Genomic DNA, 6,513 nt, shown 5'->3' with positions numbered 1-6,513 from the left:
CCACGGTGACACACTCGGACGAATAAACTTCTTATCCAACAGATCTTCCAGTTGACTCTTCAATTCAGTTAACTCAACAGCAGACATACGGTACGGAGCCATCGATATCGGCCTAGTACCAGGTACCAAATCAATCGAGAACTCAACTTCACGCTCTGGCGGCAATTCATTCACCTCTTCCGGAAACACCTCAGGAAAATCACACACCACAGCTAGATCGCAAATCACCAGTTTATCTTTAGCCTCCAAAGTCGCTAACAGCATAAACAACCCTGCCCCATCTGCTACAGCCTCATCCACTTGTCTCGCTGATAGAAACAAATCCTTTCCTTCCTCAACCTCAGGAAATATCACAGTCTTATCAAAACAATTGATAGAAACTCGGTTAAACACCAACCAGTTCATACCCAAGATAACATCAATCTGCACTAATGGAAGACACACGAGGTCCATCCCAAAGTCTCTACCAAAAATACTCAAAGGACAATTTAAACAAACTGAAGTAGTAGTCACTGAACCCTTTGTAGGAGTATCAATCACCATACTACCAAACATCTCAGATATCTCTAACTTAAGTTTCACAGCACAATCCAAAGATATAAAGGAATGAGTAGCACCGGTGTCGATAATAGCTACAAGAGGAAAGCCATTAATATAACACGTACCTCGGATCAAACGATCATCTGCAAAAGTCTCAGAACCCGATAAAGCAAAGACCTTGCCTCCCGACTGATTCTCTTTCTTTGGCTTAGGACACTGTGGACTAATATGACCCACCTCTCCACAGTTGAAGCAAGTCACAGTCTTCGACCGACACTCTGCAGCCAAATGACCACCTTTTCCACACTTGAAACATTTCTTCTCAGCACTGGTACACTCATGGACACGATGTCCAGCCTGACCACATCTGTAACACTTAGCAGGAGCACTAGAGTCTCCCCCACTAGGCCTCTTCATCCCACTCTGACTCTGGAAACCTCTGCCAGCTGCATACGGTTTCCCACGATCATTCTGATTCTTGCCTCTTCTATCAACCCTTTGCTGATAGCTCTCTGCTCTGGCTTTGGAATCCTGTTCAAAAATCCTGCAACAGTCAACCAAGTCAGAAAACACTCTGATCCGCTGATATCCAATAGCCTGTTTGATCTCGGGACGCAACCCGTTCTCAAACTTCACACATTTCGAAAATTCTCCAGCAGCCTCACTATAGGGAGTGTAATACTTCGACAGCTCTGTGAACTTAGCAGCATACTCAGTAACCGACCGATTGCCCTGCTTCAATTCCAAGAACTCTATCTCTTTCTTTCCTCTAACATCCTCTGGAAAATACTTCCTCAGGAATCTCTCTCTGAACACAGCCCAAGTGATCTCAGCATTCCCAGCATTTTCCAACTCAGTGCGGGTAGCAACCCACCAATCATCTGCTTCCTCTGACAGCATATGCGTACCGAACCTGACCTTCTGGTTATCGGCACACTCAGTGACTCGGAAGATCCTCTCGATCTCCTTCAACCACTTCTGAGCACCATCTGGATCGTATGCTCCCTTGAACATTGGAGGATTGTTCTTCTGGAACTCACTCAATTGACGAGCAGCTCCCATTCCCACAACATTCGGATTCCCTCCAAGTACTCCAGCTAGCATACCCAGAGCCTCAGCAATCGCAGCATCATCTCTACCTCTTCCAGCCATCTCTATTCTGAAAACCCAACAAGCTAAAATAATAAGTACTGATAGGGGTACACAACACCTATCCCGTACAGGGAAACAGAATAATTACGACTCGACTCGACCGACCAGGCTCTGATACCACTAATGTAACACCCTTCTAAAATACCCCAAATATTTAATTAAAATAACAATATGTCAATCAGAGTAATATGCAATCAAGGGTGTCACACAGTTACTTCACACCAATCACCAATATAACGGTCATGCTCTTTTATTAAATCAAAACATAAGCATTTGCATAAGACGCAGCGGGTAAAAATCAAATCAATCATGCAAAACATGTAACACATTACATGTAAACTTGTTCAACAACCAACAATAAAACAATTAAAACATCCCTTCCCGATGTTACATCTATCAGAGCACGACCCACTAAGGAGACTACACTAGACTCCAAGCATTAGCTTCTACTCAACTCATTGCTCGTTACCTGAAAAATAGTTGTAAGGGTGAGTTCCTCAATCGATATAACAAGCATTATAAAACATCATGTAATGCTAAGTAAATAACACGTTTCATCACCCAAATCAGATTACACATTCAGTAACAGCAATGTCAACTCAATCAGACTCAACATCAACACAACACACAACACACAACACGTGTATAATACTGGAATACATCCATTCATATTATACACCATATATCAATTATGCAATGAGACTCCATGCATGCGGTACCGACTATTTGTGAACATATAGTTCACCTCACCGTCCAAATCCAGGCACGGCTACCAAGCCCACTAGTCCCACTCATTTGAGACCTAGTGACTCACTCACTAATTCCTCACCATGGGAATTAGCTACCACCCCAAATGGGCCATGCTATGCACGCTAATCACCTAGCATGCAAACATCAACAACAGTCCAAAATGACTAACTCACTAATTCCTCACCATGGGAATTAGCTACCACCCTAAAGGCCACAATATGCATGCTAATCGCCTAGCAATGCAACATCAACAACAAAATCCACAATGGACATATGCTCACACTCTAAGCCATACACCAGTCCATTCACAATTGCATACATAACATGTACATTCACAACATTATGCACACCATCAAACATCATCAACACATGTATCAAAACATCATATCATGTCAAATAATCAACCACAGTATTAGCACACTCTACTAATACCTATACTGCTCAAAATAGCGGGAAATAATCCCTACCATATCACACACTGATATAGGCAACCACCCATTAGGCACACAACATTTAAATTAACAATTTTTCCATACTGCAACAGTGTTAACCGGTTAACGCCCAGGCAAAACACGCTTACTGTCCAAAACTTATCAGTGTTAACCGGTTAACGCCCTGGGTTAACCGGTTAACGCAGGCAAAACACCACTAATTCTCAATTCGTAACAGTGTTAACCGGTTAACACCTTGGGTTAACCGGTTAACGCAGACAAAGCAGCAGTTCCTACGCTAACACAAAGCAGAATGCAGAATTCTCCGCATTTTTCGCCGTTAGAGGACTTCCGGACCTCCGATTCCAATTCCGTAGGAGCTATACGTTAGGGGAATTACAACACACTCAATTACAGGTTAAATTTTAGTTTTTACACAACATATTCATCACAATTTTCAGCATTCGACAATCCCAATTAGGGTCAATTCAACGGTTTATCACTACCCATTACATGCTAACCCATAATACCCATTAAACGACGATAAACCCCCCTTACCTGAGTTAATCCGGCAACTTTGAGCTTCAAGCTTTTCTCTTCTCCAATCTTCTTCCTCTTGCTCTGCCTCTTTGCCCTTTCTCCTCTTTCTCAATCGCTTCTCTGTTTCACGTGAAAACCTTTTCTTTACCAAATGGGCTCTTTTTCTTTATTTCACACTTATATATTTTCCAATTTATTTTATTATCCCAATAAAATAATAATTCAATAATTCCAAAATAATAATAATAATAATCCAATTATCTAATTAAATTAATAAATATATTATTAACTTAATTTAAATAATTACCATATTATTATCGGGGTGTTACAAAAACCACAATTCTCATGACACAAATACCAAGCCAGAGCAAAACCTTGCAAAACAAGGCTCGCTAGGCCTTGATCATAGGTGTGCTAGGTGAGCCCAAGAGGACAGATGGCACCTCAAGGCTAAAGTACTTCATGGTAAAGCAAAGGTTTATGCTTTAAGCACAAGGGTGGTATGCCTAACAAAGCAAGATGGTCAAGGACACATGTTAGACATCTAGCATTGCTTAATCCCGAAGACATCAAGCTCGCTAGGAACAAGGGTAGTGCAACAAGCGAGGCCCCTGAATTCACGCCTATATATAGAGGCTTTCAGTTTATTGCAAATGGAGCTTCGATGGAGTGAGGTAGTTCAAAACTGGATTAGGTTCAACTTGGTATATAATAAAAGAATAATATAGGGAGCTTGAAGAAGGAGGTGTTGCTCAAGTGACAGGGAAGATAAACTTCCAAGCTCAGCTTCGCGGGATTATCGACATAACTATGATAAGTAAGCGTAGCTAAAAGTCTTTTTGTTAAGGGTTAGATATAGTTATTATATTTGTATATTAAATAGGTTATGGTGTTTTATACATTCTATTAAAGTTTTAATATTGATGGTATGACTTGTTTTCATGGTATGACTTGACATTCAAAAGGTGATTGTCACTACTAGACCCAAGATTATCATCTATTGGATACTAATGCCTAAATATAGCGTTAGATCCAATATTCACATGTGCTGTAATGAGGTCCGTGTGGAGTCTTGTTTCTATATAACTATTGGAACGTAATTTTATGTTGGTTAATTGACAGATACATTGGCTATTAGGTAATATGCCAATCTTAAAACATTGAGACTGACAATAAATATAAATCAGCTTAACAGGTGGTAATATTAATACTTGAGTAAAGGAGCATATTAATGACTTATGGTTATACATTATTATATTTATAAAATAACATACAAATGTATGGTACCCCTAGGGTGGTAGGGGTGGCCAGAGGCTTTAGTATTTCTAGATGTTATGTCCAACTCACGGTGGTCAGTGGCCTTATTTTAGAGGTGTTTTCTGTGAGGTGAGAGCAAGCTCATGAGGGTGAGAACCTCTTTATTTGGGGGGTATTACCTAGTGAATTTAGAATGTCCTAATCAACTCTAAGAATGAGATGTTTATAGAGGCCCATGGGCCTGGATTTGGGGAATACTAAAGAGTAATAACTGCCTCACCTTGACTAAGGAACCGATTATTTTCCTACTTTATAGGGAATTATATTCATAACATATTCTATATGTGGTTACAAAGTATGTACACATCACCATATTTGTTTTCGCTCAAACCGAGTCATCTACTAAGTGAGGATCATGCCTAGGCAATATATTATGGGGTGGGCGCCTGATGAGGGTTGGTCCCGTATTTCCATATTGCGGGTTTTTATAAATATATCACTACAGTCCTTGAAGTACGGGGACTTTTAAAGAGCGGGGTGATTAAGCTCTTCCTTCACGTATTTTTAAACCTTTCAGGTGAATACCTTGGTTAGGGGTGAGTCCCCTAATTAGAGGTGAGTCTCTCGGTTAAGGGTGAGTCCTCAATTAGGGGCGACCCCCTCAATTAGGGCTGAGTTCCTCACTAAAAGGTGAGTCATCAACCCCCTTCCAGATGTCTCTTATTCAACATGTGTCAGTTTAGGGATATCAAACATTAGTCCAGTCATTTTTAAAGACGTCAAAACATCAGTAAGTTATGTAAACTTGATTATTTAGTGGGAAAGAAGCGTGTGTGGTGGTTAATGTAGCTCATGATGGTTTTTGGGGGAAACCTAATCTAGTTTCTTTTCTTACGCGTGTCCTTAACGTGTGAAACCCTTTCCACTTCTTGCAATAGTTGCGCTATAAGGAAAGTATGTTGCTTGTGCTCTTGGTTTTTCTTTATAAAGGGCTCTATTTTGCTTTTCAGGAATACCATTTCCTCTCCCTCCTGTTTTAGAATTTATACTATTTAATAATAGAATTATTATAGGTGTGATAGTGCTCTCCGACCTTTAAGCCCGTAGAGGAGAAGTTTACGGGGCTCATTAAGCTTTTATGGATTCATGTACTACAACTTTTTAGCCTACCCCCTTTCATCAGAAATTGATGGCCATGAAGAATGCCAAATGTTTCCATGTTCGAGATATTGTATCCTTATATTTTGACTCGGACAAGATCACGAGGTTCCGTCAAAATATTAGGTTTTCAAGTATAGAGCACGGAGAGGATGTAATCTTGGAGCTTTTTTCAAAAACGAAAAGAGCCGTCATGGCTAATTTGAGTGGTTTAGTTGCCTATATTTTTACTTGCATCTCCCTATCATTCATAAATTTGGGGTTCTGATACCCTTCACACCTTTTGAAGTAGACTTTCTAGAGACTGCTAATGTTGCCCCCTCCCAAATCACACCCAACGTCTGGAGCATGATTATGGAATTTGATATCATTTGTTTCCATCTGAGCGTCCTCAACACCATTGGGATATTCTTTTCTTTTTATAGCATAGAGGTCCTCCCCGTCTCTGGTGGGGTAACTTTATGCTCGTTGCCTAATAGGTGTTTGATGGAATCATACGTGGATCCTTATGAGGATTGGAAAGATAGATTGTGCAAGTCAAAGGGTAAGACTCTGCTTCTAAGGTGACCATAGAGATGATAAGTACCTCTTACTTTCCTCTATTGGGACAAGGAATTGTTAGCTCATCTAAGGAATATACTCCAACAACCTTTCTCCCCTTAAGCGAAAGGTGATCTAGGTGTTG

The sequence above is a fragment of the Lathyrus oleraceus genome, chromosome 5, assembly GCF_024323335.1.
Source record: "Lathyrus oleraceus cultivar Zhongwan6 chromosome 5, CAAS_Psat_ZW6_1.0, whole genome shotgun sequence".
Lineage (NCBI taxonomy): Eukaryota > Viridiplantae > Streptophyta > Magnoliopsida > Fabales > Fabaceae > Lathyrus > Lathyrus oleraceus.
The sequence above is the reverse complement of the archived record's forward strand: the minus strand, read 5'-3'. Positions refer to the sequence as shown.